General features: G+C 37.7%; 1 long non-coding RNA gene across 3 annotated transcripts; it reads left to right on the top strand.

Moving 5' to 3' along the window:
• On the top strand, window positions 1–25,746 carry LOC140327029 (uncharacterized). 3 transcript variants are annotated; one of them, XR_011919966.1, is made up of 6 exons: window positions 1–406; window positions 5,255–5,344; window positions 10,526–10,668; window positions 18,352–18,552; window positions 20,250–20,499; window positions 24,831–25,746. It is a non-coding gene; the product is annotated as an uncharacterized lncRNA (long non-coding RNA). The 3 variants fall into 3 exon arrangements; XR_011919965.1 differs by lacking the exon at window positions 10,526–10,668 and having other exon boundaries at window positions 10–406; XR_011919967.1 differs by lacking the exons at window positions 10,526–10,668; window positions 20,250–20,499 and having other exon boundaries at window positions 20–406.

The following is a 25,746-nucleotide window of genomic DNA, read 5'->3' as shown; positions in this document are numbered from 1 at the left end:
GTTCAGAAATGTACATGTGCTGATAAAGAGCATACAGATAGGAAGAGAAAACAGAGTGACGGAGAAAAGAATTTGATCAATATTTTCTTTTCTTTTTACTGTCCAATCACAAGCCAAGAGGGAGAAAAGACCCATGGAAGGCCTTTGCTAACAGGCTTTTACTTTCTGTCGATGGCATTTGAGAACTTTAGAGATCATTCAGAGGTTAATGACTTCGCCTGCACAATTCGAGATCGGGTGACGTAGCCAGAAAAAAGAAGAAGACAGACGAAGATGGCAGCGTCCTGCGCTTCCTCAGCATCAGGAGGAAGGAGCATTCCAGGATGACGTGGGATTCAATCGAGGACATCTTCAGTGGGATTAAAGAAAACAATTTAGTTTTATTTAGTTTTATGCAGAATTAAACGTGAGTGACTTTTTTTTTCTTTTTTTCTGCTTTAACTGCTGGAGCCATAGCAGAGGAGAACTAGCATAAACTAGCATATAAAAACCTCTTTTTATATATTATATCTATTTTGGCTCATTTACATTATACAAGGAGCCAAATGCTTACAGGAGCAATACAAACACATGGAGACTGCAGTGTCAATACCTACATAAGCTGTTTTAGTACATATTCATTATAAAAGTAAAGCAAAGTAAATGCTGAGTGACTGCATGTCGTATTGTTTAGATGTTTGCAAAAACCAATAAAACTAAATTGTTTTCTTCGAGAATAAATAATTGTTGATTATACAAGACAGCAGAAGATCTTTTGACGAACAAACAAGTACTTTAAGAATTCTACCTGCCCACTTAAAGCCAGTATTAACAACAACAGTAAGGGTTGGACAAGAGCAAATTAGCAATATAAATTATACCTTTTAGATAAATAAGCACTGTGATAACGTAATGAGGGTCCACTCATTTCTCACTCCATTGGGGGTTGCTGGCATTTTCACATGGTCTAAAGCTACATCCAGACTGCAATATTTGTTGTTGGAAATTAACTATTAATGACCAATTGTTCGATAATTGTTAACAAAAAAAGGGGTCGGGCCAACGACACTGATGAACGAGGAATGACGCTGGAAATGAACCACCATCTTGGCGGATCCGTTTGGGCGGCAATAGTTTTTTGCTATCTATTGTGTGTATGGTTGTGTAGTTATTGTGGATAGTTCTACGGTACACTTTCTCAAAGACATGTCACTTCTTGCATCGCTAAAACGATCATATCTAGTGTGTGTACATTATTGGTGGATTATATTTGAAGGATCGTATTATTACAGCATATACAGAATCTTGCACTATACGATTGTTCACAATAATCCTGAATAATTGTTGATCTGTTGTTGGTCGTTTGTTTTCTAACAACAATTATTGCATGTGTGTACCTAGTCTTATTCTAAGTTCAGAATCTCCTGCCATCTTGATTGTCCAGGATGGAATGACATAACTCACATGCCCATGCTGGTTATGCCAGGTTTATACACTGAGCTGTACTTGTACAACTCACTGTACATTACAGAAAGATTTGAGAACAAGCAGGTAGGTTTGTTTTATTGTAGAACGAACATGGCCTGACCTTTCTGTAATAAACTACCTGTCTGGTCATAATTTTAATTTTTAATGTATTTGTTCTCTTTCAAGCTGAACTATAGTATTTAATTAACCCAGTTATACAAATTAACAAGATTATTTCATGTTTTCTATTGTCTGATAAGTGCAATACTTTACACCACTGTAAATTTTTTGTCCATTTGTGTGTGTGCCCATTTTATTATGTGTCCATTTAATGGAAACCTCTATTATGTTCCTGTTTTTGAGATACAGCATGAAGGAAATTTCTCAAAAAATACAACTCCCGGCCAAGACAGATGTCACTAGAGTATGCAACTTTAACAAATGTTTTATCTTCACTAGTCTAATTTCTGATTGGGGCAAAGTATGTTGGAACACTGCATCCTGTGTCTAGAATGTTGTGCATCCAGGGAGAAAATTGCTACCTTCTTATTGGAAAAAGTCCCAGCTAAGACTAAGGCATGCATTCACAAGTTTTCCTAAAATCAGGCAGAGCAGTGCATGTCTAAGTATGTGACTTTTCATACGTGCTTGTCAAGTCTAAGCAAGCATCTAGGCAGAGAAAACAATGACCGTGGATTGCCGGAGTCTTAGCAATCTGCAGTAAGCACCATAGGGACTGCATTTGACCTTCAGAAGGCAAGCTGGGCAATAAGTCAATAGACTCTGCACATAGGTTTGATAACCCGAGCCCATCTGCCATTGGTGATCTAGCCAGGCATATGGGGAAAAGCAGTATTTGTATTTTATCAAGGGAGAGGTTATTTTTTATCAAAATAAATATGTGATTTGAAAATCCTGACATGTAACCTATTAATTCATCTGAAGTAGTCATTTTCATGATAGGTTCTATGTAATATGAAAGTCCCCTGTACTTTTGAGTTGACAGGCAAAGACATCTTTCAATAAATGCCAAGAAGAAAAAAAAATAATAGAAAATGACATTTGAGTTAAAATGTCACCATTTATATATTATCGCTGTAGCACTATATATTTTTGTTAAAACATTTTATAATGGCTTTTAGCTTGTGATTTGTTTTCAAAAATTATTTATACACACACACACACACACATATACACTGCTCAAAAAATTAAGGGAAGGCAGGAAAGGCAACGACAAGATAACCCCAGAACCTTTCTGGAATAGTTTTACTAAAGACCATTTCTCTCTCCCTATTCTTCATGCCTTTTCATCAGTCTTGTTTTGCTATGGTCCTTGTACCTACTGGTACCATACAGTAACAAGGTGGCACCTACAACCAACTCAGGTTGCGCAGGAGGTGCAGATCCTCGAGGATAGCACATTAATAGGTCCCATTGCAAAACGGTTTGCTATGTCTCTCAGCACAGTTGTTAAAGAAAGGAGGAAATACCAAGAGATATGAGGTGCATAGGGAGAGCCAGACATGGCCTAAGTAGGACAATAACTCAGCAGTAGGGACAAAATCTGTGTATTTTGGGAGTAAGAGTACTGCCAGAGCCCTAGAAGATTAGCAGGCTGCTTGTGTGAAATGTCTGACCAAACTGCCAGAAACAGACTCTAGGACAGTGACATGTGGGCCTGATATCATATAGTGGGACCTATTTCAATCATCAAGATCTGATTGGATTTCAGTCTTCTCCTATTTTTTTTTCTGAGCAGTATTTATATATATATAGAAATTGTACAGTATACAGACTAATGTTAACTGATAAACTGACAATTGTTCTATACATGCATATAAAATTGCAGCTGAAGTTATGCGACTCTTTGTAGGTTACACAATGTTGAGAGAGGCCAGGTAAATATAAGGCTCACCATACATTCAGTAAAACAGATTAAGTTACCTTTTTAATAAGACTTTTTACATAAACATCATTTACCACTTTTTTTCGTGACAGTAGATAGACACCGAAGTCCACCTCCACGTATATAGCTTAAATGAGAGCCATAAGTCGAAAGATTTAGATTCACACAATTTATTTCCAATATTTTTATGTAAAGCCAAAAAATAAATTGGAAAGACTAGCTAAAATCTAAATGTGTCTTTGACAGAGTCATTCCAGTAACTTTGTCAGCAAGAACAAAGAACAAACTGAAACATTAGAACTTATATTTTAGGTTTGTACACTCAACTTATTCAGTGGATTATTATATTTACAATTATCTCTAGGATGGATTCAGAAAATATTTATATAAACTAATATTGCACTGAAAATGATTATCAAATTGCAGTAACCTATAGTGGTAAGCAGTTTGCCTGATGTTTAGCTTTTAAATAAGTAAATGTATCTCTTTTCCTTAATACAAATATGTTCAATGCATTCAGGAAAAATTCATTTTATCTGAAATACAAATGTATTCAGTAAAAAGGCTTAGTTCCTCTTACCAATATACCAAAAAAAGTAAGAAATAGGAAATTATGTTCTGCTTCTTTTTTAGCAGAAAACAACATTTGCTAGGTTAACAGCCACGTCGCTGCATATTATTTATATTTAAACTCTTAACTGCTGGCAACTTAAAGAAAAACTGAATAGTGGCAAATTTTGCTTCATCAAAAAGCACTTATTACCCACGGCATTGATTGTGTGGCACAGGGAAACAGAATGTTGCAGCAGAAAATGTTAGCACAATTTAAATGCTCTGAACAAATCAATAGTATGGACTGCAATCTAATAAGTTCACTCAGGTGACATCTGCTGAAATTGATTCTGGAATAGTTGTTTCACCATTATATTCCTTCAACACATTTGACTGCTGGGAAGTATAGATATAAAAACGAATGTACTATATTAACATTTTATGAAAACGTACGCATTGACTAAACATGTAAAAAAATAATTAAATGTATGCTTAATGACTCAAAAATAAAATAAGAATTCCATTCTTGTATTGCTTTCTTTATATTATTTATTATTATTATTACACGGTATTTATATAGCCTTGGTCATATGTTATTAATATAGTGTAAGGTCAATTTTTTGGGGGGTAGCCAATTACCTAACTGCATGTTTTTGGCATGTGGGAGGTAACCAAAGTACCCAGAGGAAACCCACACAAACACGAGGAGAGCCTGTAAACTGTAAATGCAGATGTGGGCAGCGCTGTGGCTCAGGGCTTAGCATTCCGGCCTTTGCAGCGCTAGTTCCCAGGTTCAAATCCCAGTCAGGACACTATCTGCATGGAGTTTGCAAATTCTGTCTGTGTGGGTTTCCTCCGGGTACTCCGTACATCCCAAAAACATGCCGTGAGGTTAAATGGCTTCCCCTAAAAAAAATTGACCTTAGACTACATTATTGACACATGACTATGATAGGGACATTTAATTGTGAGCCCCTCTGAGGGACAGATAATGGCATGACTTTGTACAGCATTGCATAATATGATGGTGCTATATAAATACTGTATAATGTTAATGCTGATAGGGTCCAGGCCAAGATTAGAACCTGAGACCTATCGCTGCAAAGACTTCTGAACTGCCCCTAAAAATATTTTATTACCTTTATTATTTTTAAACCAAAACTTGATTTTGCCATGTAAAGTATTTTTTTTCATTGTTTCATGGCTTTTTAATAGGTGTCACAAATTGTATGTATAATATTAGTAGACTTATAAAAGCGTTTATCCTGGTTGATTTAAAAATGCATACCTGACCACATGTTTACATGATGTTTAAAAAAGATAATAATAATTAATTGCTTTTTGTTAAAGGTCTTTGCTGTTGTATATGTGTCCTCAGTAGCTGAAAACACAGAGTATGTGACGCATGTAATCCTCACCAAAAATAAAACCCACAAAAAAGTAAGTTCTGTGCCAAATGTTTCAATGTATGTATCAATGTCAATGACTATCTGCATGTGACACTGTATACAGGGCAGACAGCAATTTGACAGCTGCCCCTGCTAGGTATTTCCAGCAATTTGACATCCAGTAATAGCGGACAGGCACTGGCAACAAAAGGAGAGTATCTAAACGGCAGAAACACCCTGAAATCTAAATCTAAATCCAGCTACATGCATACCAATCTGATACAATTTCTGAAAATCCGCCTTTATTTACTATGTAGTGTGACCTACCCAGTTTTTTCAAATTAGATCCAATAAAGTAGGCCTTTACTCTACATAACAAGTGGTAAGTCAAAGGAAGATTATAAGACCAATTGCCATTTGTGTACCCAGTTTTAGGGCCTGTGTCAGCTCCAAGTTTCATGGGTTTTGCATTACCATACAAATATATAGTATTTTCTAAACCAGCTCCAAGCAGGCCTGAGGTCAATGGCAGGTCACCTGTCAATGATTTCTAAATGATCTAAAAGGGCCATAAACTGATCCCAGTGGCACAAATCCAGGGCCTTAAGGGTGTTTTTACAGTTGAAGACTGTCTATGCCCAAAGAACATAGCCTACTTTTAAAAAAAAGTGATTATATTGTTCTGTGGTATTCTAAAATAGGTTTAAAGAAGATTGTAATTTTTACTAGAATTATGACACATTAGACTGAAGAGCATTTCCTGTTCAACAATGTTTGTGTTGAACTGTTATAAATGTCTTTTCCTATGTGCCAAAGTGGTTGTGCCTGTTATTGTAACCTAATGTGATGATAGTTACATAGAAAGTCAAATAATTACACAAACTTACATCTTTACACAGCTATGCAACTTCAAGGCTGTAATGCAGTTGCTTAGGGTTAAAACTATTAAAGGGTTAATGGGGAAATGGTTAAAACTATTAAGCAATGCAGACTGTGCTGCAGACACCCTGCATCCATGTTATACTTTCTGCAATATTTATACAAAAATAGTGACACAAGTAAGTATTACAACAGTTGTGAACAATGTATAACAGAAACTGGCTAGTAACAATGTTTGCTATTGTGCAGAAGAGGAAGTGCTGTATTGAAGTTGGCCTCAATGAGATCAATAATACATGTTTACAAAGTTCAACAAAATATTATGGAGACAAACATATTATCTGAATAAGCTATACATGCAACCAAACAAAGCATTACCTTGGGACTGTGAGACAGAGATTACAGGAATTTTAGTTGTCTCGGTTTTTCATTATATCTTATTGTAGTGCAAAGGGAGGTGGAATAGGTGATAGGAAGACAGAGAAACCATTTCTTGGACAATTAAAAAATAAAGAAGGGAGAGAAGAGAGATGACAGGAAAAAATAAAGAAAGAGGAAAGAGGAAGAGAAAGACTGGGATGTGTAGCATGCTCATTGACACCCAATGTGATGACGGACAGTTAATTCCTTAAATTAAGTGGAAAAGGGGAAAGGGGAAAAGTGGAGCTGGGGAGTCAGGAGGTTCCTATATATGCTGAAAAGGAACTTTTTTTTGGAGCTTGTGTTTCCTATTTTTGTGGTTTTGTTTTCAATTTCAAGCAAAATAAAAAAAAAAGTCACTTGCCTTTACTTTTGCAGATCCCTCTGAACCTGTCTTCCATGTGGTCCTATGTTGTCCTGGTTCCTTGCTCTGCACCAAGCATTGCTACCTTTTTCCTTCTTCTTCTTCTGTCCTCTGGTTATGTCACCCTATCTCGCCCCTGTGCAGATGTGAGATCGGGTGACGTAGCCTGCTGTAGTATTGAAAAGTGCTAATCGCACTGCCTATGCATTTGTTGACTGAAACACTCCAAAGACCGGGCATGCGCAGAGGGAGATGCCCGAAGCCTCCTGATTGGAATGGTGATGTATGTATACCTGGAGGCTCTGCGCTCCCAATAATTCTTTATCACCACAGTGGTAAAGACAGAAGGGGCTTAGCCTTTAAAAAAAACACAAGCAGTTATGAATGTTATGATAGATTTATTGTCTTTAAACTACAATAGGTCCTTATAATTAACATCTGACTTGTATGGTGATCAGTATGATGATGAGTTTTTAATACAATGTTTTAAATACAGTTTTTTGCCCATTAAAAAAATGGGTAAGGGGAAAATGAGCATTGGGTGGCTGGGCCACTGGGGCAGAGCATGGTCGTGAATGACCGCCACTGTCGGCTACACCCCTTTCAAATTATTCCCATTTGTTGCTTTGCAGTCTGAAAAGAACACACAAAACAATGTTTTTTTTCTAGCTATATTTACTCAATGCAACTTATAACATCTAAGTGTAAGATATAATAGCAACAGTTTAGACAAAGATACAAAATAAAAAAACAGAATCAATAAGAAGGATAAAGGATCACCCACCTCGTAAAAATTTACTCAGGTGTCACTAATCACCTTCTCCATTGCATACTGAGCTACTCAAATGACTTTTGGGTATTTTAATAATTTTGATTAGTTCAGCATAAAAACAGCTTTTCCTGGAGCATTTCAGTGCTTGGTAGTGTAACAAAGTGCATATGTGGATGGCAAGGCAATGTCAAAATATCACACGGATAAATCTGTGAAAAGGCAGGAGATATATACTAAAACTTTCAAAAGTTTTTCCAATGCTAGGGACCAGCATAAAATCTATAGTTAAAAAGTCAGAAGTTTTTGGTAAAACTAGGACCCTACCTGGATCAGGTAATGCTCAGATGAGACCAAAATTGACTTATTTGGCAAAAACTCCAAACAGTACATCTGGTGGAAAACCAAACATAAGTTCACTTTTCCACGTGACAATGTTCTAAAGCACACGGCAAATTGACCACACAGTGGCTGAAGGAGAGAAAAAAATGAATGCCCTTGCAAGACCTCGTCAGAGACACCCTAAAAAAATCTGTGAAATGACTTGGAGATTACAGTCCAGAAGTGGTCACCTTCCAATATTTCTGAACTAGAACAGTTCTTTAAAGACGAATGGGCAAATACTGCACGGCATTGATGTGCTAAGTTCAAAAAAGAGATATCCTAAAAGAATTCCAGCTGTTTTAAAGCACTACTGATCAGATATTATTGGTTTTTTTGTGTGTTTTTACCTGTTTTATTAGATTTTTCGCTTGGATGTTATAATGTGCATCCACTAAACACAGCTAGAAAAATTATTTGTGTTTGTGTCAATATTCAGAGGATGGTAAATCTTTTCTTTACCCACTTATAGTATATATATACACTTACCTAACAGACAAGGATCTTTTTCCTTGTTAATGCTTCTTCAGGAGTTTGTTGTCCTTATTTTATTTTTAATTCTCAAGTAAAAATACATTTGTCAGAAATGTGTTGGTTTAAAATATTTTATTTGATACATTGCATTCATTTAATGTTTTCATGTAGAACAATATAAATAATGATCTGAAAAAAGTTTTCTATGCAGTCTGTAAAGTATGCAGGTATAACAAAGTTTTATTAAATTGTGGTGACACACATTTAAACATTACTCTTTGTTTTAAGGTCTCTGAGATAATTACAGAGTAGACTGCTAGGTTTACTGGCCCTTATATTTTAGCTATTAAAATGAATCCGTTTCTGCTTCTTCTCAGTGATTGTGGGCACACCCAATGCTAATTGTCATTTTCTAAATACTGAACTAACCACAACACATGTTTCTGGGAATGTGTGGATTAATTCAATTTCTAAAAAGCTCTTTCACGCTATCAAAGCCATGCTGGGCTACCGGATAGTGAAAGCGGACATTTATTAAGAAGTGCAGGGAGTGTATTCAGAAAATGAGGCTCTATAAAAAAAGAGATTAGGACTTTATTTATTTTAATTAACAGACTCTGTTAGGCCTAAATTAATTAAAATAAAAAGATAGAAGGCAATGACAGACTATTGTCTAATAGCTGCAAAGATTCTTTGAATATGGACTGTCATAAAATAACTAGTTTGTGAGCCCCATGGAAAGCAATGTCTCCAGCATAATCTCTGTTTATTGTTAGTAAGTTTCCTGTTTCCAGTGAGACATTCTTTTCTAGCTCATTGTACAGTGTTCTCCTTCCAGGGCTTCTAAAATTCTGGCTGCATTGTGTGTGCTGAAGTATTAAAGTCTGAACACAATGAATTATTGTAATATACAGTAAGCAGGCACTATTCACCCATTGCGCTGAGAAATTGCACAAAAGGGAAAAAAATCGCTTGATGCCTTTAAAGGTCATCTTGCCATTTTTTTTTACTAAGAGCAAATGATCTGAGTCATGTAAAATGACTGCAAGACAATTTGGTTTACAATTTGAAAATACAAAATAGAAGCAGCATATGATAAATACAGTTACATCAGACAAAATACATGGAGCAGGTTACAGAGTATAATGTTTTAACTTAGCGGTAATCTTTTCATAAACAATAAAGAGCTATGTAAACCAACTTTTAAACTGTTAGCTTTTTGCAGACAGTTCTTGTTCCTGTTACTTTATATGCATGCATATCATTGTTAATCGGTGCTATTCTGCACTGACAAATTTATATTAGGTTACAACAATGACCGCAGATGCTGCTAAAAATAAAAGAAATAGAAAAGAAAAAAACTTTGCAGCTAACATATTGTACAGAAAATGCAGGGCTCCTGTAAACAAAACTAAATAATCTAAATCATTAAATTTCTACTTTTTGTGATAACATGAAAAGCTTGTCATAAATAAATATCAGTATGGTGACATGACTATATACTCTGTATAGCATATGTCAGTGCTACATAAATAAATGATGACAATATTAATAATCATAAAATATCTAAAAAATATTTCCAACATTAACCTACATTAAATCTCATTCATTGTACCTAAACATAATACTGTCTAAAACATTGCATTAAAAATAACTAAGAATGCATATATTTATATTACCGTATTTTTCGCCATATAAGACGCTCCGGAATATAGGACGCACCCAATTTTAAAGGAGGAAAATCTAGAAAAAAAAGATTCTGAAAGATTATTCCCCTTCTGATCACTCATGTGCCATTCATACCAGTATTCCCCTTCTGGTCACTCATGTGCCATTCAAATTCCCTTTCTGATCACTCTGTGCCTTTCAAATTCCCTTTCTGATCACTCTGTGTCATTCAAAATTCCCTTCTGATCACTCTGTGCTTTTTTTCCACTGTACGGCAGTTAGGACAGGGAACAGCAGGTGGCGCTGTGCCCGCTTCTTTCGCTCTGCTTTACAGACAGGAGAAGACACGATGCTGGCAGAGGAGAGAAGAGACAGATGCTGCATGCAGCCAGAGACACATGCAGGATCGGCAAAAAATATGGTATATATGTGTGTGTGTGTGTGTGCACAAAAAAAGAAGGTATCCTTAGGTTTGGTCCATTCATTAACATTTTTTACACAATATTTGCACATTTTTCTAATTGCAATGGGCCTGATTTATTAAAGCTCTCCAGGGCTGGAGAGGATACACTTTTTGTGAACCTGAGTGATTCAGCAAACCTGGAATCGATTTATTAAAAGTAATTGTAAGCTCCTTGGGGCAGGGTCCTTTCCTCCTCCTGTGTCACTGTCTGTATCTGTCTGTCATTTGCAACCTCTCCTTAATGTACAGCGCTGTGTAATATGTGGGCGCTATATAAATCTTGTTTGATAAAAATAATTATTTGCTTTTTGTTAGCAAGTGTTTTTAACCCTGGACCAGATCAACTCCAGGTTTGTTGGATCACCCAGGTTCACTGATGAAAGTGAATCATCTGCAGCATTGGAGAGCTTTAATAATGTGTAAATCTTCAGTGAAAAAATGTCATTTTTGTGTAAAAACATTTATATATAGTCCATGTGGAATGTTTTAAAGTGAAAGTCATGTATACAAATGTGGATATGTATACATCACACACATTGAAAGCAATAACAATAGCCATTATTTTACTTCAGTAAACATGTTTTATTTGTTGTAATGGGGAAAGTTGGAAGCTCACATTTTTATTCCTGTCTTGTTTCTCCTGCTGAGGTAATTCCAAGTTACTACCTAGTGATTGCTGTACCTCAAATGTCTCTGAAAGTTCTTCCTTCATCCTTAGACAGGAAGGTTAGAAATCATCTTAACACGGATACAGATGGCAATCCAACAAACTGTAAAAAATAACATTGTGCTAACCACAGGTGGATAGATATGCAAATCATAGGTTGCCAGCATACAAATAGTGAACATAAAATAAAATCAGTAAATAAATCTGCATTAAGCCAAGACACTTAATACTTGTTTCCACATTCATTCAAAAGAGCATTCATAACACACTTTTTCAGATTTGCCTACCAGTCTTCCTCTGTCTCTTAAAACCCTCACTACTTCCCATCACTGCATATCTTCCCTACTATTGTGTGAGACTTTCCCCACCTCATAGATTGTAAGCTCTTCGGGGCAGGGTCCTCTCCTCCTGTGTCACTATCTGTATTTGTCTGTCATTTGCAACCCCTATTTAATGTACAGCACTGCATAATATGTTGTCGCTATATAAATCCTGTTTAATTAAAATAAAAAAAATAAATAATAATAATCTAGCCCAAAACTAGGTAAATGTGCTGAATTGGTAGAGTCTGAAACAATAAATGTTTTCTGTGAATTCATACGAAGACTGGTAGTCTTCATTTTATACATTTATTTTTAAAGAAGCGTCTATTTTTTGCTAAATTATTTTAAATTATTGTATGCTGTCTGGATTTCTTTTATGTGTCTAAAGTTACATACAAATGTCCAATGGTTCTTGCCCGATAATCATCTCAGGGCTGATATTGGACGGGAATCTGGTGTGTGTACAGCGCCCAGCGTCCATCGATCAAATGACCCTCCTAGCTGATCCACAGACAATTACCGACGAACTATCCTAATGCGAGGGAAGGGGGGTGCCGCTCCGTCGTTCTCCCCCTCCCCTCTCCATAGAGCAGAATGATGCTGTATGTACATCACTCGTTCATGTATCATGCAGTCCTTTGTCGTTGGAAAGGATCGTGAAAGATCAATAATTGCACTTTACATTTGTCTGTTACCAATATTGCCATTTTGCAGGAGAATTGGCATAGAATCCTGGCCTAGGGAAATCAATTCTAGTTCTGTATTCATAGTGATCTGGCTTTATTTGTGATGATGGAAAAAAGGGCTAGTATTCAGCTAAGAGTTTACTGGAAAAGCAGATTGTTCTGCCTGGAGGTTCTGTCCTGTTATTGTAAGTTCTGTTCCCTTTGCCAAAGTTTTTACTTGTTTTGGTATCAACCAACCAAGAAGGATAAGGACACAGACTGCAAAATGTGATGTTCTAATTCATACCCATGTAATCCAATCCCTAACATAAACATTGTAACAGGAAGCACCAAGACCATGCATTAGTAGTCATTAGTATCAGCACTAAACTCCAGCAAATGAAAATGAGCACTGGTCTCAGAACAAAGGTTCAGAACTGAAACAAACTAAGGTATAACAGAATAAGGTCAGCAAAAAGAATCACTTAACCACAAATAAACTGAGCAGTTAGCAGCCCAGAATAGGATCAACAAAGAGCAAGAATCAACAGCAGACCAGCAGAGCAAGACCACTAGCAAGCAAGAGCAGGGTAGGCAAAAGGAGCAGGTTGCCAGGAAACAAGCTGGGTATTACTAGATCAGCGGACAGGATAAGGACTAATGTCGTTGTTTTAGTTCAGGTCAACAAAAAAATTCTTGGCGTTCAACCAAATTTCTGTTTTTAACACAGGCTCCACCACAAACCTCAAATTCACATTTCTTTGTGATCATTTTTGCAATAAAAATGCTTGTACAGTTGCACACAAGGAGTTTAATCTATGCAACAATACATTTCCATCACCGTTTCAAACCTCTTAAAAACTGCATTATATAGTAAATCTGATAATCCCTGATGGCAATCAATTAGTTTTATTGAATCACATAGACCTGGAGGTTTGACACAAGGAAATGTTTGAGGAAATGTCAGATTTCCTGTTTTATAAATTGTGTCAAATGTTGTCACAGTTATTTTGTGTCAATATTGCAAAATAATACAAAATTAAGGAGCTGACTGTTAGCACCTTCCTGTTTTAAATACCGAGCAACATTAGCAAAGTAAAAGGAAGGCAGTGGCACTAGGTAGGTTGGTAGGAGACAGAAGAAATTGGTTTCTCAGTTGGAAGACAAGCAAGCTGTAATGGGCCTTTCAGAGTGCAAAAGTACTGGCATGCCTAACATATTTTAAATGTGGTTCCCTGTCCCTTACAACTGCAGTAAATGGAATATGTCTTAGAGACATATGCCGGAACCTGCCCACTCAGACCATGGGAGAGCAGCCCAGTTGTGTCCAGAGACACAACCCACCCACCGCCCTGATACTGCAATGAGAGAGTAGGCGAATTGTGTTCATATGAGGGACATGATCCACGGCTCTTCTCCTGACCCTGCTGGGGGAAGCACTGGCCAGAGCCATGGACCACCAATATTTTCTCGCAGACCACCGTTTGGCGACTGCTGTCTTAGAGAGTTACTAAAACATTGCTCAACCTTTATCACTTCCTCCTCACCCCCGACACAAATCAGACAATTTACAGTCAGCCATAAACACCCATGCCCAATCCAACAATCTTTCTAAAGCAGTCTTCAATTATATCTAAGGCCTGTTAATGGAGGACTTGAAGTAAGCAGAGGACTTAAAGCAAGAAAATAAAAGCATTCCATGCACCAGTGTCCAAATTAGTTTACTCTGCGGAGGAGAACTGGCCAAGGGAGGAAGAGCAGGATATGCCAGTGTGTGCAGTCAGTCCTCCTTGGTTCCCCGAAATTCTTGCCCTTGTTTAAAATTTTGTCTGGACTCTATATGTTTGTGTGGGTGTTTTCCTAACTCTGGTAGGGATATATAATAGTAAATTGATCTGCTTTGGACTGTAAAGGACCATAAAATATATCTACATTTTATAAAAAAAATATAATAAACAATGTCATATTTCACATATGGAAAGTAGAATACATTTCTATATAATTTTGCTCTCCGAGGGTGGTCATGCATTGTGTTTAAATGAAATGGATAGTCTTAAACAAAATGTCCTATTCCACAATAGCTTTGCCAAGTTTGTGACTCACTACAAAATTTTATATTCCCTTCTTTCCGAGTATTTACTCTTCTGAATAACTGCTGTCAAATGAAATCTTTGTTTAAGTATGATAATATCATGCAACTCATCTTATTAATGCTATGCAGTATTCTAGACTTAACATTGAATTTCTGTATTGTAATCTCACTTCCAGAGCATGACATATATATTGCTGAACAAAAAAAAAGTTCAAGTGAAGTGCTTGAAAGGAGCAATGAAGTAATTTTTTAGTCTCACCACACAAGACGTTTTAATTGACTTATGACAGTAAAATTAGTATAGTCATCTACTGAAACCTTTGTTTTGTTACTGCTAACATTTTCTTGAAATGAAAAAATAAAAGAAGAAGCATTTGAAAACAAGACAGCTCACAAAAATGGCAATAATATTATTAATACTAAATTAATCCCTAGTTTCAGTTGGGTTCTGGACTGCTAAACTGCAATTCCAAAATTATTAGGGACTGTTAGGGATTACAGTTGGTTCATCTGGACTGACCCCAATGTACAGATTGGTTAGTAGCCCAACTTGAATCCCCTTTGTCAATAGCAAACGGATCAGCCAATCTGACTGGTTGATGATCACTTGAGTTTTACTCAGCCATACTATACCATACCTATCATTGAAAAGCATAGAACAGCTCAGATTATCTGTTAGAACAGATTGTGACAGATGTCATAGTCCACCAACCAGATTCACCAAGCCTAAAGCCTTTCAATTTTATATAAAACATCATGCCCCCCCCCCCCCCATATTAAAACCAGATCCTTTAATTGACTTGGGACCTTCATAGATTTAAATTGAGGCAGTGAGCATGTTTTCCCCTATACATAAAAGTCATTTTGGGAATCTGGTTTGCAAAAGACAAATGTGTATAGTATAGTTCAGCTAATTAGGCCAAATTGGCTCAGAGATGTTTTACTTGTCAGCTCCTGCTGAATCCAATCTCCGAACATTAGTGGTGTTCAGCTTTATTTGTTTCAGGCTAAATGACCAATGTAAGGTTGGTTTTTTTATACAGACTAGGACTGAGTACCTTTCTATTGAGATAACAAAGCTTTCTATATACATTTGTATTATTGGTAAATCTAAGGAAATTGTACAATCTGATTCTAAAATGTAAGACCATTTTAAGCCCGTAAGGTAAAGTTCAAACTGATGGGAATGGCCTTACAGTGCTGTGGAATTTTCCAGTACTATATAAATGAATAAAGTATATAAGTGAACTTATCGTTGTTTAGAAAATTAGAAGTGTCAAAACCTCTAAAAATATAGGTAGAAAAATTTAAGAAACAATAAATCCAAACAATGAAATGTCTCAGTAGAAAGAGCTTTGAACTACATTTATTGGTTAATTTGAAAAAGTTTCCCAGCCTTATCAGAGCTGATGAATGGATATTTCAGATATCACAAGAGTAAAGAGAAGTATTTGGAGGCTCACGGTAATAACCTCCCGACCAATAATTCAGCTGGAATACATTGTAGTCAGTTCCTCTCTAGCCTGCAATGGCTGGTAGAATAAAACAAGTCTGCAGTCCTCAATATACTCAGCTATGCAGCTAAATGAAAGCGCTGCACAGAGAAATGAGGAATATGCAGAGTGAATATTGCTTCTTCTATCCTAAGCAAAAAGCCAAGTTGGTTATTCAGAGCTGCCAAACAAATTTATTTTTGGTGCAGATGCATGAGATGTGTCAGGACTAGCCAATATTTTTCAGAAAAGGCCCAAAATATTGTAAATGTTTATCACCTATATCAGTGCCATCATTTTTGGGCAAACATGGCCCACTAAGTTATTGTGAGCTCTCACAACACCAATAGCAGTATAACATTACATATTCTATAAAGACAAAGCATGCCTACACCAATGCACTAGTACTATTATGTTTGACTGCACTTGACACAATCAGTACTGTACTAACACCACCAGAAATATGTCCACGGAGACAACACTGGTACTATACAGATACCACCGGAAACACATCTAATGTGAAAATCACTACTGACCACACCAGAAACATGTCCATAGACACAATCAGTACTGTAATGAATCCACCAAAACCACATCCACAGATACATTCTACTTCTCCGCACAATTTTTACCCCTAATTTCCCTCTCATTAGAGATACCTATTTCCTTTCCCTAATATCCACTTACTAATCTGATTTTGAGCATTTTTAAACAGCATCCCCTTAGATGTACAGATCAGGTAACAGACAGCAAGCTGCAAAAAGTGGACTGGAGGGCCAGCATTGACCTACTGTATGTTATATTAAAATTGATTCTTGTGCATATGATATTTCGACACAGAAATCATCTCAAAATCATAAAACAAATTTATTGACCCTAAATCTAAATCACCTCAAAGGACCACTATAGTTGAAAATGTTGTATTTTTGCATCTGTATGTGGTTTACCTGTAATGATAAGGAATATGAAAGATTTTAATGTAAGTAATGATTACTGGTGGTCACAATCCCTGTCAGTTCCCACAGAGGCCCCTGCTAACCCATCCTGCTGCATCCCACTCCTGTGTGCCCTGTCGAGTTGCCAAGCACAGCACTCAATCTCTGGCTTACAGAGCATGCAGCACTTCCTGTCTTGCTCACACTGAACTAGCCCAGTGAGAAGGAACAGAGGCCTCAGCAGTAATGGAGGCTGGTGCTGTGACTTTGCAACAGCTACCTTGATACCCTGCATTGTTTCTTTGTGATGTGACTGGAATCCGACCACGTTTTTGCCGCCTGCCCTGACTTGTGCCTGGACTCTGACCATGTCTGTCTGCCGCCTGCCCTGATCTGTGCCTGAACTCTGACCACGTCTGTCTGCTGCCTAGCTTGACCTGTGCCTAGACTCTGACCACGTCACGTCTTCAGATTGAGGCAGCTCCAGCTTTCCTCCTCAGGTAGGGTGACCCTACCGGGCCTGACCTGGTGACATTCAGCAGCAAAGAGCCCGGTGGCCTTTAAGCTAATTGCCCATCACCCTTTGCGGGTGCCCCAGTGAAGACCTGGTGTGGCTTAGCCTCCACGCCTCAGGTGATCTCACGCTACCTGCCTGTGGTTTCCTGACAGAAATTCACAGCCATAATGTCGGCTTTTGAAGACAGCTCAGCTTAAGGAATTGTGAAAGCAGATTGCTGAGCTTAAAATTTCTGTACAAGACGTTCAGAGAAGGTACTTCCAATTGGAAAGCCGTTTTGAAACCTTGTCTGCCCCACCAGCTCAACCACCAGCCCAGCCAGGACTCTCGGGACCCTTCCTTCTAGTCATATCTGAGCCCAAGATTCCATACCCGGAGCAGTTCTCTGGGGAACGGAGCCAATTCTGGGCCTTCCGCAATTTCTGCCAGTTTTATTTTTCACTGCAGCCTATTTCCTATTTCTTTTCCCTAATATCCACTTATTAAATTTAACAATGGAATGACGCCGCTCTCAAACATCAATTCTGCATTGGGTTGTCTGAATCTCTGAAAGGTGGGCTAGCCAGACTGGGTTTTCCAGACTCCCCAAATGATTTAATCAGGCTAGTAACCTAAATTGATAGAAGATTATGGGAGCGCAGGATGGAGAAGTCAGGAACCCCACGCAAGCCCTGGTCTTTCAATTTTTTCCTCCTCTTTTTCCATCAGTTTCTGCACCCACTCCCCTTCCTGCCACTACAGACTGCCCAGAACTAAGGTTAAGCCTAGCTAGGCCCTCACTGTCCACAGAGGAGAGCCGAAAGCAGTTTTAGGCCAATCTCTGGCTGTATTGTGGCTCACCTGGTCATCTGTTCCATAATTGCCCTGTAAGACCTGGGGGTAACCCTCACCTCCAGCCACGCCAACTCCTACATCCTCAGCTCACATTTATCTCTCTCTGTTCCTCCAGGGTCCTGACAGAACCATTGAAGTACAAGCTATTGATGATTCTAGGGCTTGCACCAGTTTCTTGGATGTCAAGGAGAAGGCAAGGAGTGCTGCCATCTTTATTCGTCTTTTCTTCTTCTGGCCACGTCACCTGATCTTGGACCAAGAGGCACAACACAGCCTGCTGTAAATGCGCAAGATTTGCATTTTTTTCCTACTGCAGGTAAAAGCCCATTCTCCACATTCCCATCATACAATATAAGGAGCAGCCAGAAACCTCCTGGGATACCTATGAAACGCTAGAAACAAAAGATAATTTTAAAACTTTATAAAAAAGGGTTATCTGTGCCTATTTTTTTTTTTAACTTCAGCAGCTGCTTAAAGTAAAACCTTTGTAAAAATGTACCAAGTTTCATAGAATGATGGCTGGAAGTAATACCAGTGACCATTCAAAAAAAGTCACTAACTGCAGCAGGTACTCTGCACTACAACACTCAGTGCACTGCACACTGCAGTTTGAGGGCGCCATATTATACAATAGCTGTTATAGCAAATGGTGAAAGCATTGCTGAGCCCAAAAATAAAAATATAATATATTACTATTGCATTCTAACATCCCTAGATATAGTGGTTGCATTAGTTTTCCTTTTACAGGGTAAGAATAAGTACAGAAATACCTAATATTCTTGACACAAATGCAGTGTTTTGTAGCTTCCTGTGAACCTAAAAGATAGCAAAAACAATCTTTTTTTTTTTTTTTTAGAAACTACTAATTCTGTTAATTAACCATATAATGGAGGCCGGCCTAGAGTGACATCCATGTCTCCCTCCATTGATATATTAGTGACTGAGAGTAGCCACTAAGGAAAAAATTGTTATTTGTAGAATTAGCTGTTGAAAATAAAGTGAAATTGTCTAAAAAAAGAAGAAGAAGCAGCCGCACATAGAGAATGGCATGTATTATTTTTTGTTTTTTGCTTTAAATATGCTGTAAGCTGAACTCCGATCATTATCCTTGTGATCTATGCTTACATTGAGCAAGGTCATAGGGAAGATGTTACATCATTTTTGTTTTGTAGGTTTAGGGGCCCTTTAATATAAAAAGAAAGTAAATAATTTTCCTTATAATTGGAATATGAAATGAGCAAGTCTAACATCTGGTCCAAGGGAATCTAAATTATAAAACCCAAAAGCTAGCTGAGATTTGTTGCATAGAATATGTAGCAGATAAAGTTCAAGGGGCTCAGCAAATGTATTTAAATTAGATTTAATGGAATCATATTATTTCTCTAATTCTTGAAGATACATTTCTATTTGCATTTCATAGGCCTACATTTATCCTCGCAAGTCTATCGTGAATTAAAGTGAATGAGAAGGAGCACTTTCCATCAAATCCCAACAAGGAACAGAAAAAGTAATTTACAGCTATGAAAGGAAAAGATTAATTATCTGAGAATTTGTTAAACCAAAAGTTCAAGAAACAGAGAGCAAATCATTCCTGTCCCACCTTGATTTGGGTTGAGTTTTTTCAGCCAATCATTATTGCCTAATAATGCAGAGGTGTGTGCCGACTGTATGCCAACAGCACAGACATGCATTCTTTGTTGGCATTCAGACAGTTACTATTGACAGAGGCAGAAATAGGGAGGTGCAAAGTGTGCCAAGGGACTAGGGCTCTTTACCGTCCTCAGCCAGAAGGGCCCCCCATGGGAGCCCCAAGTCATTTGGTTGAGAGGCCCCAAGTCAGTTCTACACAGGGGCCAACTCCTGGATATATCTATCACATACTTTTGACAAATACTTTGTTATGCCTGTTGCTGGACCTTACATGTTCACAAAATACCATAAACACATTTGGGTTTTTTGCAATCCATTTTTGTGTAGCTTACTGTCATTCAGTTATTTTGCTTTTTCCTAAAGGTCCTTCATTTCTGGGAGCAATCACACTGCATGGGATGGGTGCTGGACATGTGTGGCAGTGCCACTGTGGGTAGCTGTGTTCACACCTTCTGTTGTCAGAGAGCACCATGTTACACAGCACAGCTCATCTCTCTTTCTCAAGATTGAGAACTGCCCTGGTGCCTTGTTTGGAGTGAGCACAGGGGACCCTGAGATCAACCTTCAGAGAGAGGAAGCTGTGTTAACCCTGTCTTCCCAAAGAGATTTTAAGGTAGGCATAAGAGTTGTCAACTAAGAGACTTTGATATTCGAAGGGTACTAGATGGCAGCACGGTAGTTAGAAGCATTTACAGACGGTGTAAAAAAAGATATCAAAGAGGATCAAATAATTTTAATGTAATAACACAAAATATGGCCCATTTTATTCCTAATGTTCATTATATTTATAGGATCCAAAAAATTACGATACGTGGGATGAGTGATCCAAAAGGCAAAATATGCAGAAACCTGGGTCCTGGTGGATGTCCAGAAATAGGGGGCACTTAAGGCTACTTCAGCAAACAACAATACAACAACTGGTCATTGATGTGTACTTGTCCATCACTTCTCAAGAGAGAGTGTACTTATAGGTATTTGATGTAGATGGGACAGACTTGGAATGTAGTATTACATATAATGCACATGGGGCAACTTATTTGTGCTCATTAAAATCCTTGTAATTGTCAGTGAAAGGGATGGGTGGGCAAAGCTGATGCCTTGATTGAGGCCCCAATTTTCCCTAATTTATCTCTGTAGGGGAGGGTGAGAGGGTATGAAAGTTTGTCTGTTTTCAAAGGAATTTTACCAGAAAAAAATGTGCACAACTGCTTTAACTTCTTCGATCTTGAGATTAGTCAATAAGAATTTTATGATGACCTCAAATTAGCATTGCCTGCATTATGTAAAGGTGGACCTATTTCCATTTGAACAAATTATATAAACTTCCAGAATAGCAGGGCCATGACATAGTTTTTATCATAAAAGTTAGATCTTAAATTTGTACAAATATCTATTCCCTAGTGTCATTACTTAACTCTCTGCCTTTGATTTACACTTCTTCAGTACATGTGACAGGGTCAGGCTGGGTAAATGACTTTGTGTTCTGCAGTCTTGTATCATGTACTGAGAGTGCCTGAAGCTTTGCCTTGGGCGTTTTCTGCTTATCGACTTGTTTAAAGTTAAAAGTCCAAAGGATATGATAATGCAGGCAAGCTGAAAGCTAACTGTAGACGTAATATTATGAGCTGGAAATTACAATGGTTTGCATCATTATTCTTACTTGCTTATCTCATATGACCTAAACAGTATAAATAGTTAACAAATGTGCTCCAAATATTGGACGTGAGAACCTGGACTCATCATACATGTTCTGAGATTATACAAGGGTTTTCAGTGTTATATAATCTCCCTGAGAGTGTACAGCAGTATATCTGTGAACTACCAACCCGATATTGAAGGGATCAATATTAAGCACACCCTTTATTTTAATACAAGGTCCATTCAAAGGCAACACATCTGAGTGATATATGAAGGCTGTCGTCGCCAGAACTAGCATGCAGCAAGTACAATCTGATTTCTGATCTGCAAACTTAATTCAGGCCAGTTATTCAGAACACCTTGAATTGATGAAACCAGTAGAGCTGGGCAAATAACATTTTGTAAATAATAGCTCTCCTATGGACACCATTATATTTCTTTCAGTACAATTTTCTGTCAAAGCATGGATTTAAAGGCCAAATTTAACCTTCAATTTAAATCAGTTAAATATATTTAATTTACATCAAAACAACAAGTGCTTAGTGTCTTACATTCCATTTCCTTTTAAATGATTTGTTTTAAATTACACCAGTGCCTAAGTAGAAAATCATGTCACCTGCCAGCAGCTGCAGAATGGGAGCATTGCTATCAGTGGGGAAGTAGTCATCTGTTTGAAAAATTCAAGTTAAATTTATAGCTTTGAACTCAGACTTCTGCCACTGTATCCACATAGAGTATAGGTCCCTCTCTGGCAGCGGACAAGTAAAAAATTGCTTACATTTTGTTTTATTGTACATTGAAATGTAAGTAGTTAGTCTATACTGAACACTCATTTGAACTTTAAAGTATGTGGTTTTAATGTATTTAAGATTTTTCATAAAGGGAACCTGCTACATGAGAAATTAGAAGACTGACATACTAATTCTATGTAAGCAGAAAGTATTGAAGTCTTAGTTAAGAGGACAGCAAGACACCATTCTCTATTTATCGCCCTTCCTTTTACCTGCAGGCTATTCAAATCCACAGATGACTTATCTGATCATTCATTTTTAATTTTTGTTTTTTTTCGTGGCTTTCATTTGCTTCTATTAATAAAGTATATACAAACACAACCATCTAAATGTTGTATAGCCTTTGACATGTTAACCAAAGTTGTACTTGTAGTGGGTCTCCCTCTCCATTGTAAGGATTTATTGCTCGTTCTAGAGAAGCCATTCTTGACCTTTTTAACATGAGGCAACCCTTGAAATAACTTTCAGGTCTTATGGAACCCCTTCTATGGTTACTATAACAACTCCACAGTACATTAGTTTGGAGATCAGTGAAAAGAATGCCTCTAACATTGCTGGCCAGTGGGAAGCATGTCACCGCTACAGATAGGTAAAAAAAATCGTTGGTGTCACCTAAAATAATCAGAGGTACAAACTTCTCATTGCTCAAGGAAGCCAGAGGAACCTCACGATGAACCCTAGGGTCTCATTGAACCTTGTTTGAGAAATGCTTGTCTAGGGGATGATAAAAAGAGAGATACACTTACCTTATTCCATTCTTTCTCCACCCCATAAGATTGGACCTCCATAGTCTTCTTGGAAGCTTTACTGCCAAGCCGGTTGCAGCTGTACATCAACCTGTATGATGTGGGACCAACAGTTCTGCATTGTACAAGATGGCCTACTCACATTCCAGAGTGTTGGGCAGAAAAGGGGATCTCTGGGGTACAAGGGGTTTAATGTTTTTTCGTTTTTTTTCTCTTTTTTATCATCCCCTAGAAAAAATTAGAACATTGTGCTCCGCTATAATGCAATTTCAATAGGAAATACTATCATTTAAATAATATCTGGGGATCCTACTATAAAAGTACTTGGTGTGGGGGGACAACAGTTGTCTCTCTGTGCTTCTGTATTGCACTGTCACAGGGGTTTTCAGTAGAGACTGAGTGGTCATTTCAATACACATTATACAAGCACAGGTCATTCTTGTCACCATCAGGGCACCCACCCTGAGAAATGCCATGTAATAATCACTGCACTACATGGAAGTGAATGCAAAGAAGCTGCATGAGAATAAGAGCAATAAGATTCAAGAAAAGATGACAAAATGCTGAAAACAAGTATTTAATTCTCATCAAAAATATGTGTTGTTGATGACACAGACCTTCAGCAAACAATTTCTTTCAATGAGGTTTTACATCTACTTTAAACAGTTGGTCAGCATAACTCATACTAGCCCTCCGAACAAAAGCAGACCTGCATGATGGTTTCTTAAAATATTCCTGTCGAGAAGGCTTCATAAACGTTATTCATGGATATAATCATTTGATTAATAAAAATGATAGATTTCATCTCCTAGCAGAAACAATAAAAGAATAAAAATCCTTTCCAGAAGTCTATAGTGTGCATCACAGCAAGAATATCTTTTATATTATATTTAAGCAGTCCCTGACCGTGACATCTGATATTTGAGATTTATCTAATGGAATAAACAGCGTTGAGATAAATGGCTGGTGAGCCATCATATTTTTCTGTCTGCTGTTTGGTTCTCGCAGGGCTGCTGCAGTGCACCTGTGATTGTCTGACAGATGTTATTACTGCAAAATATATTTGGCTCTTTTCCTGCAGAGGAAGTAGGAGGAATACACCTGAATAGCTCTGCCAAAGAAAATATTTTTCTGTTGCCAGGAGGCATTGTGCTGTCTACTTTGGGGCTGTGAGATCACTGTGATGGACTCAGGTCACTGATTCCGGAAAGGAAATCTAATCCACCAATAACTTGTGGAATTCACAAGAAATGCTGTTGTCTCTTGTAATGACCACTATATGGCTTATGTTACAAGTTCTTTTCCTGGAGCTGCCCTATGTAGGCTGGTTATCTGGTTTAGACTCAATGACAGATCTTCCTAAGAAAAACAACATTTGCATGTCTGCACTTCTATTGCTTACTGCACAGGGTAATCTCAGTCCTGAGTCAGCATATGACAGGGTATTGATCCCTTTTCTGCAGAGACAAGAAGACTATTGGAGATTTGTTGCAACAATTTCCCTGCTCACCAGAAAAAAAAAACTGTGCAATACCAAGCATACCAGTCAGTTGCTTTAGTTATCATTCGGTTGTTAGCCCACACAAGGACAGGTTGTTGTAAATTCAGTTTAGTTTATAAACATTTTTATTAGTTAATTGCAAACTTATTTTAAAGTGTTTTTTTTCTTATGACATTGCTATTACTCTGAATTGCAACATTTTTTTAACTTATTCTCCTATTAACAATTTTTACTTTTTTAGATGAAATTGCTTTTATGTGTTTTGCAGCCTTCAAGCAACTGTGTGCTGTAGTACAGTGGTCCCCAACCTTTTGCAGGTCCCAGAACACTAAATGCACGGACTCGGGACCCCACATGCACGGGGAGCTATGTGTCAGTAAAAGAGCAAGAAACTTCCCCACAGAGTGACGTCATGATGCCAGAACCTGCCCAGGCTCAGACCTGGAATAGGGGACACAACCTGCCCACCACCCTGAGCCTACAATGTTTTCGGGAGACGTGGTCTGCAGCTCTGCTTGGTGTGCCCCCCAAGCAGGTGGGTGCACTGACCAGAGCCGTGGCCCACCGGAGTGGGAGGGGGTTGGGAAACTCTGCTGTAGTAGACTCATGAAAATAATTTCGCTTATGGCAAAGAAGACCATACTACAAAATTGGATAATACCAAATCCCCCACACTTTTACTGTTTGTGAAAAAATGTTGGTCTGTTTTCCAGGTGAAGGGGATTGAAACTTCCTTAGACAAGGAGACCTGAGTTATTGGGTTTTTTGAGGTCTGAGAATCATACATTGCTTTCCTTCCACAAAATACCAGAATAAGTATAGTTTTCACAGTTGAACAAACCGCATGGTACGCCTACTGTCTTCTAGATTATGATCCTCCGATTCTATGTTAATAATTATGGGAACCTCCCTTTTTCTGAATTCAATGCCAATTTAGATGGTAACTGATGATAACTTATCATTAATAAATTGTCCCTGAAGTGTAATAATAAAGGTTATTATCTTCGGGTGTGATGTAATGATGCCATTGTGCAAGCACTATGTTTCCCTCATATTGTATGACATATGTTGTTTTCATTTCCATCTCAAGTTTAGTTATTATATGATGAATCTGTATGATACTGTCATTTTATAGAAACTGATCAGTAATCCTTGAAAACCAATAAAAATATTAAAAAAAACAA

Source organism: Pyxicephalus adspersus, chromosome 3 (genome assembly GCF_032062135.1).
Source record: "Pyxicephalus adspersus chromosome 3, UCB_Pads_2.0, whole genome shotgun sequence".
Taxonomy (NCBI): domain Eukaryota; kingdom Metazoa; phylum Chordata; class Amphibia; order Anura; family Pyxicephalidae; genus Pyxicephalus; species Pyxicephalus adspersus.
Note: the sequence above shows the minus strand (reverse complement) of the source record. Positions and strands in the feature narration are given on the sequence as shown.